Genomic DNA, 14,404 nt, shown 5'->3' with positions numbered 1-14,404 from the left:
TTTCTTTTTATTTATGGTTATTAGGCACCTTGATCTCTCCTTTTGTCTACTTTTATACTTAATAAAAGTCATTAATAAACAATAAATATAGAAATAAGTCTGTAAAATAACAGAAAAGGTACTTGCTGCTATCATCAGCTTTTTATACTGTCATTTCCAATACCACTAATAAAATTGACTATTACAAACGTCAGTTAAAAAAACTTTTTTAGACTTTTTGTCATGAAAAGTTGTTGAAGAATAGATCAGGTTTTCACAGTGCAATTCAAAAGCATAAAAGAAAAACATGAATAATGTTAACTTACAGCTATCTTTTAATAGTGTATTATGATTTTATGATAAAACATGTACAGTGCTCAGCATATATAAGTACAGCCCTCACAAATCTATCTTTTAAATTCATATTTTAATAGGAAGCTATACAATATTATATTTGTGCATATACACTAGATTAGTCAATACTTAAGCCAAATCTGGAGCTTACGTAACAAAATAACTAACAATAATTATTGAAATACTAGTACACCCAAATTTATTAAGATATGGTATTACTCTGGTACTTGCCCAAAAAACAAGGTTTTATATTATGTTCATATAAGGCACTGATGTAGAATTCCATATTAATTTCATGGTATATTTGCAAAAAAAAAAAGACATTACCATGTTAAAGCATATCTGAATAACCTTTCCATGTACACTTAACCCCCGCCCCCAATAAAACAAGGGATTTCAATAGCACATATTTAAAAACACCGCAATTTCATGTTTTTTTTTTCACATAAAACATACCAGACAGTACAAACCACTGTAAAATTTACAGTATTATTAAAAACGACAAGCACAGTTGCAATTGTTAATTCACAGTTTGTTAGTGAATTGTAAAGCTGAATCTTTGGGTCTTTATAAATGTACATCCCTGCCTGAGCTCTAACAGACATCCTGAGGGTTTTCCTCAGTACAGGATATTAAAAAAAAGGGGGATTGTTTCTGGAGGTGGTCTGCCGCCCAGATGTGTTCATTCTCCTAACCACAAGCCTGCAACGCTATATTTCAGGAGGAAATTTTTCCTCTCTTTTTAAATCCATTCCTCCGTCCATCTCCTCTGACATCTACACCCTGCTGGCTCGCCCCTGTATCACCTCTATCTGCATTCAGTTTCTGCCCTGCGTCCTGTTCAGCTTAAGGGAGAGCGATATGAGAATCAGTAAAAGGACGGATGAGCAGAGGATAAAAATGTCATTGCTGTGTGGAAAATGGGCTCTGTGATATTTTGGCTGATGAGTTTGGAGTGAATAGTGTGCCTGCGTGCGCATGTGTGTGTGTCTGGATCTGTCCTATAATTTCATCCAATGGCAGTAGAGGAAATATGAATGCACCAGAGCAGGAAGAATGCTATTTGGAAAGAAACACACTCTGAATAGTAAGATGTTTGCATGTGTATATGCGGCTCTCTGAAAAGCAGAAATGAGCACATATTGAAATGACACTATATACTGTATGTGTGTATACAGTTGACTATAAATATCCATATGTTTCAGGGAAATGTGCATCATGTTTTTTTTCTCTTAAGGAATGAAGCATATTTCCTCCCACAACTATTGCAGACATGAATCAAAGCAATGAGACATCTAACCTCTGAGCCCGGTTCAGCTTTGGGTTTCAGGGATGAGATTACATGGTATGTGAGTGTAAGTAGATGTTGTTTGTGTGTGTGTTTTCAATGATGGATGTAGCCGAAATGAAGTGTGGAAATGTGTATGATAGCATGACCTGATGAAAGAGATGCCATTACAGTGGTTTTACTCTGTGTGTGATGAAAGAAAGTAAATTAGGTCTCTGCAGCACAACCCAATCCTGCTGTCTATTCTACACACTCAAGTTTGTAGTCTAATGTCCAAAGTACAGTTTTTTTAACTTTTAATGCCTTCACGAGGGTCAGCATAACATGAATTTCATCATCAAAATAGTAAATGCACTAGGCGATTGATTGTAAGCATGACTAAGAAAAAGCTACTCTTGTCAATTCGTAACTTTTTGATTTAGTGGCTAATTCATATGAATTCTTACAATCAAATTCGAACAATTTAGTATGATTTACTTAACCCCCAATGGCGATGAAATTTAAGGTGCCTTCTTTTAAAAATCGTACGTTTTCGAATGACTGAACTTGTATGAATTCATATGAAAAAGCTACTAAACTGACAAAACGTAAAATACGTTTCCTCGTCGTTTCCTCGCTTCCTCTAGATCAGGCTAAATACTCATAGCATTTGCTGAATAAAGCAGATTTAAAGGTGCAATAGGAGATCTTGGAAAATGCTAACGTTGGCCTGATATCGCTGTATATGTCCCTCTGTAATGTGAAGTGGAGGCTGACAAAGGAAGTGCGGATCCATACGCAGGTTTATTACAGTTTTTTTTGGATTGCTTAAGCACGATTTTCAAAACAGGGCCCGTGTTTTCAAAACAGTACACACAATTTGCACAACCACACACCCAATTAGCAAAACACTACAGATCCTTTGAATAATTAAACACTCTTATAAAAACTATAGACTTCTATTTAAAAACCACACTTTTTTTACCATAAGACACATTTTCACATTTACTATACACTGTTTGCACGAGTTACACACTGCTGTGATAAACCTAAAACTCTTTTAGCACTTCTACTTCCCTATGATTAGAGTAGGCTACCATCAACAAAGTACAAATATAAAGTAAATTCACCAAACACTACTCAAGAACAATGCTGAGCACTGAAGAAACTCATTTATTCCTCAAGATGTTCAACATGTTGGCATGAAGATTCAAAGTACTGTAACATGTCACTTTACGTATTGAATTGTAAGTTAGACATTGTCTCTTCGCCTAGCTGGATCTGGCATGAGAATTATCAATTGCAATGTTGTCCTTAGCAAGACACCTTGGAAAGAAGTGTCTTGAATGTAGAATCATGTATTGCTGCTACCTCCATTTGGTCACAGGCCTCCTCCATGGCTTGGATGAGGGGTACCTCAGCTCGGAGATGAAGATCATATACTTTCCACCACTATGCCGAGAAAAACTCTTCTATAGGGTTGAGGAATGGAGAGTATGGTGGAAGATATAGGACGGTAAAATGTGGATGTTGCTAAAACCAGTTCTGAACCAGAGCAGAACGGTGGAAAGACACATTGTCCCAGACAACAATGTACTGGGTATGACCAATTTGATTTGCTGCAGTTATGTTGTGCAATTGGTCCAAGAATGTAAGTATATGTGCTGTGTTATACAGTAAGGGCCCATATGGGCATGGCAGTGGAGGACCCCATTCTTTGTAATGACATTTGTCTGCACGTGTTACTGTATATTTCCCCCACGTTGCCCTGGGACATTGACTATAGCACTGTGGCCAATGATTTCTTCTACTCTGTGTTCTCGTCAGGTTGAACACACCATCATCTACGTAAATGAACTCATGCTGGATCTCCTCTCCATCCATTCGTAAAACTACCTGAAGAACAGTGTCAGGCAAAATTGTGTAGTTCAGTGTAGATCTAGTATTACAGTACAGTAAAAGATTATGAGACCGTATGCAAGATCACACTGCTAAAGTGAATACATACCTCTGCAAAATCATGCCACAGTATTTTCACCCTTTCGAAATTGTGCTCTAAAGGCACTCCATAAATTTGCTTCATGTAAATGTTTTATTTATTTTTTTATGGTGTGTGACAATGTTAAAATTGAGACCTGATGGTTTTTATTGAAACTGGCATTTTATAGTGCTTAAACACCTGATTGTTGTGTCTACAACAAATCAAACAAGTGTTTGCACACCTGATGACTGTGTTGAACCAATTGGTTGGACGGTGCAGTAATTTGACAGTCCGTGCTTTGGTATTGCAATGAAGTGACTTCATGATAGATTTTAGTGTGTAATGTATCAAAATATGGGCTGATGTTTTGATACTTGTGTTTAAGGTTTTGCTAATAGTGTACTACTTTTAATTTTAGTGTGTAAGCAATCCTAAAAAACTGTAAACAGAGATGGTCGGGCAAGCAATGGTCAACACAGGGGCAATCAGGTACATACAGAGAAGTGTAGTCAAATAACAGGCAATTGGTCAGAAGGCAGACAGCATATAAGAATAAACAGTAAAACAAACAAAACAAAGCAAGGGTCAAAACCGGCAAGGCAAGGAAAACACATTGTGATGTTCATAATTTAGTATTATAAGACTCAGCATAGAGGTATGTGTGAGTGCTTTCTTTATAGTCAGGGTAATGAATGAATGAATGAGCTTCAACTGTGTGTTTGTGTGTATAATCACTTGAACTCAGAACAGGTGCATGTGAGCGGTGCATGACTGGACTTTGTAGTCCATGTAATGGCAGATTTATAGTACGTTACGATCTGCGTGTTTTCCAGCGATCTGCAGCCGCTCGATTGCTGGGGTCTGTTCTTTGTACCTCGCTTATTATCTAAGATTATTTGGCAGATCCTGGATCTTTTAATCTTCATAACTGATCTCTGGCTAATTTGGTTTTTCAAACAAGTTCGTGAGTCAGATTAAAATGTCTGGATGAACTGATCTGAGATTGCTGCATGTGTTGTGAAGGACAGATCTATCAATCCTCGAAATCATGATCAGCAATGCAACAATTGGCTGACGGCAAAGCAGCGTAATGACATCATCTGATTAATATTCAATTATCCAAGTGAGCAAAATTCTATAACATTTTTTGAAAACAGTTTGTTAATCATGATACGCAAGAACATTCCACCTGTGTTGTGGGCTGCAGGCTTTACTCTTTCATGTATCAAGAGTATTTAGCATTTTATTTAGTTTTACAGAGCAGGATTTATTTATTATAGTAGCCATAGTAGGCTAGTATAGCCTAGTAGCTGGTTTTTTAATCAGCGTAAGGAATAACTGCATGTTTAAATTCATTTTGCATCACAAAAGCATTTTGTTATTGGTAAAGGCGTTTGCAACTTTTGTAAAGCATTAAATCACCATCACATTTGCTGTCAAAACATGTTCATGACTGCATAGGCCTAAATGTATTCCTTTTTAAAAAGTTGCATATTGTGCATGTCTATTATCATACACAAGTTGTATTAAAGCAATTGTACGCGTTCATATCAATAAACTTTCTATTTGAACCACCAAGTGGCAGTCTTTGTACTTTTATGGTTGCAAAAGTTTTATTAATATATATTTTTTTAACTTTACACACACAGACACACACACACACACACACACACACACACACACACACACACACACACACACACACACACACACACACACACACACACAGACACACACACACACACACACACACACACACACACACACACACACACACACACACACATTATATATATATATATATATATATATATATATATATATATATATATATATATATATATATATATATATATATATATATATATATATAATACATTTATTTTCCAACTACTACTGTCAGACAATAGCAGAATTTGGTACATACTTTCAGTATTATCTTTGCTTGAACTGACCTGATCTAATCCTGTTTATATGAAATAAACCTGCTCCCAGCTACTATAACTGTTGCTATGACAACAACTCTCCGATGAGTTTTGAAGAACAAAACAATCCTGGATTGTGTCAAATCGTCAATAACCAAATCCAGCTAATTGAGTAATCCATGTACGAAGAACAGACCCCTGGTGATAATAACACCCACCCTGCAAATCGCCATCCAAAGACACATCTCCTAACAACATCACTACAATACATCATGTAATATTCACCAGAGAGAAAACTCTATAGTACAATTAGTAATTAAAATACAAAACCAAACCTAAATTAAAAAAGAAGGCAGGATGTTGATGTTTGCTGAACTAAACTGCGTCTGTGAACGTGCTTATGACATAATCCTTTCTACCCAAACAGGACGCTTAGACGTATGCATTTACATATTTCGACAGGCAGGGACATCAGGACAGCCTATAATTTTTTGGTCTGAACGTTTTGATTGGATAAACTTTACTTTGACCTACACCTTCCACAGAACATTACAATGGCTGTGTCTGAAATTGACTACTACTTTACTAATTTACTTTTCAACCATTAGAAAAGTACGCTCTATACAGTATGAATGTGAGTAGAATGGAACTCGGGCTTATTACATCTGCCATTTTGTCATGATCACTTGACCTACCCGCATTAGTTGTGTTGCTTACTCACATTCATGAGTTCTATCGTGTTGCATCATGGGATAGTGTTGCGTGCATCAGATGTACTCTTCAGAATCTCGCTGGAAGTAGTACTGTAGGTGGTTCAGGTATTTCTACCATACTGTTACTCGGCTTACATACTGTTTTTAGCAAGTATGGAATTTTGGACGCAGCTAATATGTATAAATACATTTGGATCAATTCATTTAATAATTGCTATCAGGATGTGAAGAGACTTTTAACCATCCATTCATTCATTTTCTTTTCGGCTTAGACCCTTTATTAATCAGGGTTCCCCACAGCGGAATGAACCGCCAGACTTTCAACCAAAATAACATAAATAGTTTCTAAAGACAATCACCTACCGCAGTTTTTGCTATTTTTGTTGATTCGGAGTGACTAATTCACACAAAACCATTGAATCATCACAGTGAAGGATTCCATTCAAACACTTGACTGAAGTTATGAAGTGAGTTTGGAGTAAAACCATATTGTTATATAAGGTAATTCCATGTGCAGCATTATCATGAGCATGAAAATTACCCCATAAGATTTGTGTAGCCATACACACTTTGTAAAGATAATTCATTATCGCAATATTATCAGTTGCAGTCATAACTATTTTATTTTTCTTTAGCAAAGGGGATAATGCTATATAAAACAGCTTAATTAAAAGTGTCAAACTTTTTAAATACATAAAAATATGCAATAAATTAGGGCGGCATGGTGGCTCAGTGGTTTGTGCTGTCGCCTTACAGCAAGAAGGTCTCTAGTCGAGTCACGGCTGGGCCAAATGACATTTCTATGTGGAGTTTGCATGTTCTCCCCATGTTCTCATGGGTTACCTCCCCAAAGACCAAAGACATACGCTTGATGAATTGAATGAACTAAATTGACAGTAATGTATGAGTGTGTGTGAGTGTAAATATGAGAGTATATGGGTGTTTTCCAGCACTGGGTTGCGACTGGAAGGGCATTTGCTGCATAAAACATATTCTGGAATAGTTGGTGGTTCATTCCGCTGTGGTAAATCAGAGGCTAAGCTGAAGGAAAATGAATGAAGGAACAAATGATGCAATAAATTATTTTAAATGTAATTATTTTTTAAAATTTATTTAAAATTAATTTATTATTATTAAATTGAATGTTGAATTTTGTGTATATGAATTAATTGCAGAAAAATAATGTGATTAATCACAATAATAAAAACATTGCCCCACACTAAAAAATAATAAAAGATAAGCATCTGCATTTTGTTGCATCAAATAATTTATAACACAACCCTGCCATGAGAGGAGCAGATTTGTGACAAGATATAGTGACAGTGGATGCCTATTTATATGATTGCAAATAGATTAAGTACCAGGGAGACTTGAGAGACTGTGCATAGTCAAACCCTTATAGGCCAGAAGAGGTATTAAAAGTTTTTGCGCCATGCATACGTTATGTACATCAATAGAAAGATACTTTGATAGGCAGTGCTTTCGACAGACATATGTATAAAAAAAGCTATATTTTGGGCTCTGTATACTGTATATGTATGCAATTCTTTTATGAAACTCTCTAGCTGATTTTGCATGCAATATGGAAGCAACCATATCATTATATGGCACAAGCTGATTGGCTGATACTGAACCCCTGTCTATATCTGCAACATGAAATGCATTTTCATGTGGTAGCATCATTCTTAGTAGATATGATCTGCAAAATCCATTATTATTATTGGATATTTACTAAAATGTTAAAAACTATGTACAGTATAACATCGATACACATCCACTACTGGACATTTATATGCCAATTTTTATGACAATTTATTTGACATTTAAATGCTTTTTCTTAAACATTTGTTTGTTTTGTTTACTCCACACATCTCACCTGTGGGTATTGCATGTGTACCTCCTTTTACACCCCAAGAAATGCTGAGTCATGCGATAGCTGAATTAGTCTGCCCAGAATCTCCTCCAAGCATCCGTTCCTGTGATATATTTGCTGCCCAGTTTTGATTTACATGCAGGAAAGATGAAAGATGAAATTAAGGGGTGGAATGAAGGAGAGGGAAAGAAGGAGAGAGGGATTGGATTAACCTTGAGAAAATAAGTAGTGGCCATAAAAGAATAAATTGCTTAATCATCCTTCCCATCATTCAATAATGTTTCATGCAGCAGCACTAGCCATAAAACTCACTGACAACAGTATGTCTGTATACGTGTGTGTGTGTGTGTGTTTATGTGTGTATTTATGATCACGCATACAGAGGTTAACACTCCTGTCAGGCTTGCTTTTTCCAGACCTGAATCAGTATGAAATAAAGCTTTGACCATCACAGGGTCGCCATTGACTCTTCCTTTGAAGCTAGTATGACTACTGACCTGAGACCTGTGTTTTTATTCACCGCAGTCTCCGTTCCAGCTGACAGAAGCGCAGCGGTGCTGTCAGGGAACAAAGCACTCTGGGACAGCATTAAATTCCTCCTTGTATTAATCTCCTCCCACGTACACAACTGCCACAAATGTGTTTCTTTAAAGTGACAGTTCACCCAAAACTCAAAATCCTGACATTATTTTTCGTGCTATCATGTTACTGTAAACACCTTTGACTTTCTTTTATGAAACACAACTGAAGACGTTTGAAGAATATTCGGAATGCTTTTTGTTTCCCACACAAAAGTGTTCTGTATATCATACTTTTTGGAAAACAAGTCACCTCTGACTAAAAGTCGAATGGTGTGAATTGTGTTTGTAATGTTGTTTTATATATAATTTGCAGCAGAGATGTAATAATTCAACTGGTGTTGCCAGATACAGCCAACTTTTTAAGCCTATCAGCCATCCAAAACCCACTCAAACAAACTAAAAAACACCCAAAATAATAGATCAATCACAAAAACTGCCTTTCTCACATCTCAGAAATATTGCTAAGTTACAAAGTTTGCCATCCACCTCAGATGCAGAAAAGCTAGTCCATGCTTTTATGACTTCTAGGCTGGATTACTGTAATGCTCTATTTGCTGGCTGCCCAGTCTCCTCTATTTATAAACTTCAGCTACTGCAATATGCAGCTGCCAGAGTTCTTACAAGGTCTAGAAAATACGGTCAAATCACCCCAATTTTATCCTCCTTACACTGTCTGTCTGTTAAGTTCCATATTGATTTTAAAATATTACTTCTTACCCATAAAGCTTGAAACACTAAGAATTATTTAATCATTATTTGCAACTGGTTCCAACCTCCGTTTATACCTTTTCTCCTTTGACATGCAATTTTCCCCCTGATTTGTTTCTCATTCACAGGGGGTCAGACCATAATTTGTAAAAAAGAAAAAAAAAACAGACAGGAGAACATCCAAATCAACAACACTATCCACATCAATACACTGAAGAGTTAAGGAGCAAAGCTGGTACAGATGTATCCGCACCTGTATGGTCAAATGCAAAGTTTTTAAAGACTTAGAGGGGGTCACAAACTGCATGAAACGCACCCCACCTTGTCACACACCATTTGGTGTGACATCAAATCATATTTATTCACCTTATGTTGCAATGCTGAAGTAAGCTCGACAAACTACTTGCTCAGCAGACCAGCGTTTTCATGACTACTCACTCCTTTCCTCACACCATCATCTTATTCCCTTTTTTATCAGGGGTCGGAATGATCCACCGTCATGAAGTTAAAATGAAAATTAAAACAATATGATAAGGAATAAATGTTTGTAACTAAGCGGCATACCATGTTTTTTGTACAGCTAATAACGAATGGAATAGAATGAGACTGGATGTCTCGACACAATTAGGTTGCAATGGTTGCTCCCACTCTTAAATGAAAAATAAGGTCAGTAGAGCTGTTTTGTTCTTTTAGGAACTTGTGTGGCCATGCTTTATGAAGACGAGGGCAGCAGAAATATTCCTTTGAAAGAATTCCACACACATTTAGAACAGCATGAGGACAAGACTCATTCTTTTTATTTTTAAAGGATCTTTTTCTATCATGCAGATCTTTCAGGGAAAGCGCTTATTTCAGCCTTAAGCTATATTTGGGAAACATTATGGGTAAGATGCTCTAAAATCAGCCTCTTTTGGATTATGTGGTTTATATTTGGTTGACTCGATGAACATGATTCAGCTCTAAACCAGTGATTTTCTGGGACATAATGATAAAAAGAAAGAATCCCGGTCTCCACTCGGCTGGCATACTGACGTTGTGCTGCTTGTCTGGGGCACTCAAGGCACGTGGGTCTGGCTGTGTTTATTTGATGTGCCTTTAGAGCCAACATCTGTGAATAATGTTACAAAAGCCGGCAGAAATTCCAGCTCTCTGTTGTGGTTTGGATGGGCAGAATCGAGACCAAACTCTCTGCTGATGTTTCTGTGAACGATTTGCCCTTTCTGTCTCAGTCTGCACATCGCCATGGATGGTTGGCATCACATTCACTCTTATACAGTAATGAAATTAAAACAGGGAAATACTAAAGCTATAGAATCAAAACTCCTCCTTCCCTCTTCTGTTTACTTTCTTTTTCTTTTCAGACAGCAAGGCGAGTAGTACAGATGTTTGTTTTTGCCTGGCAGATGGACATAGTTTTGCATAACTGTGTATAAATGAAACGCAATTAAGATCTTTTAATCTTCTCTTTATCTCTTTCACACTTCATTAATTCCTTTACTCACATTAATTTCTGTCACATTTTTCTGCCATTACCCCCCACCCTCCTCGTCAACATCTTTTTGCTTAGCTTGCCCATTTCCTGTGAAAGTGTGCAGTTGTGGTATTGACAAATGTGTGTGTAAAGGGTATTGAGCTTTAATGTGCTGTATTGATTTTGTAGAGCAGTTGTCTGGTTTGTATTTCCATTGACTAAGTGAGTACTAAGTGGAAAAGGTCAAGAAATCAACAGGCTAAATGTGAGAGGTGTGTGTGTGGGCTGTAATGGCAAGGTGGTGTATTTGTCATGGTTTTAATTTTTTAAGTGGGTAGAAAATAAAGGTTACATTGAGACTCTAGGGGCGATGCTGGTGGAGCAGTGTTGCTGGAATCTTTGCGGATGTGCAATGCTGGAGTGTTTCATTGGATTACCTTAGAAGTACTGTGTGGGTGTGAGCGGTGACTATACGTAATGGTTAATGTAGATATAAATATTAATTTCCTCTGATGTCTTTTTAGGAATATATACACGATGCGGACATTGTTTAATTTTATAAGTCAAGTCAAGTTGGCTTTATTGTCATTTCAACAATATATGATGTAGACAGTGAAACGAAACAATGTTCCTCCAGGACCAAGGTGCTACATCAAACAACACAAATTGACAATATAACACAGGACTGTGCACTACTATAAAAATGTAGAAGAATGAAATGAAATAATTTTACAGCAAACATCTGTCATCTTCTCATCAGTGACATGCATCTAAACGATCTCGGGGTCAATGCGTGTAAAGATTTAGGGCATCTTTTTGGACACTTTTGATACTTCCAAACAGTTTGCTGCATTTATAAATCTCCCATGTCTTGAGTCTGTTCATTATGATGTGATTTACCTTCTATGTGTGATTTAATTAGACAGGAATTACAGGACTGATTTTTCTAATAGACAAGAAGTAATAAAGTAGTGACTGCAGATTGAAGGTAAGTAGTGGAGTAAAAGTACAGATACAGCACTAAAAATGTACTCAAGTGAGAGTAAAAGTGAACATTTTTAAAAGTGCTTAGTAAATTACAATTCCTGTAATTTGAGTATTTGTAATTAGTTACTTTACACCTCTAGTGATAATGACCCAAAAATAAAAATAAGAATAAGAAATTAGTGCAAATAAGACAGGACAAGAAACAGTAACGCCCACCAGTAAACTACGGATGTTGTGCAAATATTGGATTAGATATAAGTACTGCACATGTAAACATTTGTCATTTGAGATGTAATGTAAAAATAGCAGTTGTGCAAATATTGTTCTTGTCAGTAAATTGTGTGTGTGTGTGTGTGTATCAGTGCAGTTTCTTCATGTTTAGAAGTCTGATAGCTTGTGAAAAGAAACTGTGAGAGCCTGAATGCTTCTGTATCTCTTTCCAGATTACAGCAGAGTGAAGAGAGTGTGTGAGGGGTGTGTGTGGTCAGCCACAATGCTGATGGCTTTTTCGGATGCAATGTGTGCTGTAAATGTCCATCAGACAGGAAAGTGACTCCGACAATCTTCTTAGCCGTCCTCACTAGCCGCTGTAGTGTCTTGCGATCTGATACGGTGCAGTTCCCAAACCAGGCAGTGATGCAGCTGCTCAGGATGCTCTTGATGGTTCCTCTGTAGAAGGTTGTAAGGATGTGTGGTTGAAGCTGTGGCTTTCTCAGAAAGTAGAGATGCTTTCTGGGCCTTTTTTGGCATGGAGCCGGTGTTGAGGGACTAGGTGAGGTTCTCCACCAGGTGGGATTTGTTACTCTCCACGATTTCCACTGAAGCGCTGTTGATGTTTTTATTAAATTACATTCTATAAAGAGCATGGCTGAAACAAATGTACAAAAGCTGTCACTCTGGTCAGGGGCGAACTTTACCAAAAAGCGAGGTAAGCAGCTGCTTAGGGCCCTAAGGTATTAGGGGGGCCCCACCAATGCCAAGAAACCTATAGTAACCTATAGTGCGCTCTTTTATACATTTTCTATCATATTTTGTAAAATCTGTCTATAACTGTTAGGATTTTAATGTTATTGCTTCTTTTCAAAACTGGGGGCCCCCATGAATAATGTAACATCCCTCGTTAATGGTGTGAGCTCTTCAATCAATACACTTTCATTCAGTGTAACCAACTTAGCGACTTTTCAGACCCCCTAAATATTAAAAAAAAGCGACCAGCAAATGTTTTAAGGTGTTACTGGAGATTTCTAGAGACTCAAACAGCAATTGATTCACAAACAGCAATTAGCCAATTCATATGAAAAATTGTAAAAAGATTAGTTTGATGGATTGAATCAAAATTGAATTAAATTTGTTTAAGTGTTGTTATTATTATTATTACTATTAAAATCTAATCTCAAAAAATGGCCAATTAACTGTACATTGGGGTACCCAAACTCTGTCCTGGAGGGCTGGGGTCCTGCAAAGTTTAGTTCCAACCCCTATCAGACACACCTGTGCTAGCTAATCAAGCTTTTGATAAGACTTTTTAGCAACATCTGTGCAGGTGTGTTGAGACTAAAAGTTGGAGCTAAAATCTGCAGGACACTGGCCCTCCAGGACAGAGTTTGGACACCCCTGCTGAACATAGTTTGTGAACTTGTTTTTTTATTTGTGAATTTGTTGCTTTTAGTTTTAAATTTGCAAGAACAAGTTTCCTTTAAATATATATTAAAAAAAAATAAAAAACCTTTAAATATATAAAAAGAAAAACAAAAATGCTGGGGCCCCATACCTGGAATTGCTTAGGGCCCCCAAATCAAGTTTGCGCCGTCTCTGGTGATACCTTTTAAAATAGTACTTTTGCATTTTTTGCTTATTGCTTATTTTTTTAAATAAATATGTAGGAATGCTATTTTGGATTCTTCACACCTACTCTTCACACCTACTTGGACCAAACAGTGCAAAAACGTCATCTAGATATCATGTAGGCTACTTTACAGTAAGTGGTCAAGTGCAAAGACTGCAAGTTTGGAAAGACCCTGTGACTTAATAAAAAGATAACACTTGCTTATAGACCATTTCAATGTGGTAATATCATTGGCCCATGAACATTTCCTGCTTCTTACCGTACTATTTCATAACTGTAACAAAAGGAAATTTAATAATATCTACATGTTAAAACAGTTATCATAACATTATTTATCAATATGTGGACCTTTTTGGATTTTTGGAAGCTATCAATATTTAAAAATGTAAAACAGGAAATACATTAGGACCTTGTTTATTGTTTACATTCCTTTCCTTTCTTAAATAGAAATGTGTTTTGTAATAATCTAAGTTAGTTAAAATGTCATTATATTTATATTAACATCTTAGAGGCACTCACAATTTACAAGAATTTTTCATCATCGTGTAATGATCCTATCAACGAAATAACGCCTTACTGGTTTGACATTTGGCTGGCGGATGTTAATTTGAATATTTTTTTTTCTTTCTTGTACATGGGTCATTAGTACCGCACATAGGCTATTAGGCTACGTTTGACTTGTGTGTGTGAGAGAGAGAGAGAGAGAGAGAGAGAGAGAT

At 36.6% G+C, this 14,404-nt stretch overlaps 1 protein-coding gene and 1 long non-coding RNA gene across 2 annotated transcripts in view; one reads left to right on the top strand and one right to left on the bottom strand.

Moving 5' to 3' along the window:
- Positions 1–14,404, bottom strand: part of LOC137490653 (uncharacterized) — a 208,573-nt gene that overhangs the window by 12,983 nt on the left and 181,186 nt on the right. The gene's annotated exons all lie outside the window — the stretch shown is intronic.
- The window catches only part of klhl5 (kelch-like family member 5), a 121,425-nt gene that overhangs the window by 26,139 nt on the left and 80,882 nt on the right, over positions 1–14,404 (top strand). The gene's annotated exons all lie outside the window — the stretch shown is intronic.

Source organism: Danio rerio, chromosome 1 (genome assembly GCF_049306965.1).
Source record: "Danio rerio strain Tuebingen ecotype United States chromosome 1, GRCz12tu, whole genome shotgun sequence".
Taxonomy (NCBI): Eukaryota; Metazoa; Chordata; class Actinopteri; order Cypriniformes; family Danionidae; genus Danio; species Danio rerio.
The sequence above is the reverse complement of the archived record's forward strand: the minus strand, read 5'-3'. Positions and strand labels throughout refer to the sequence as shown.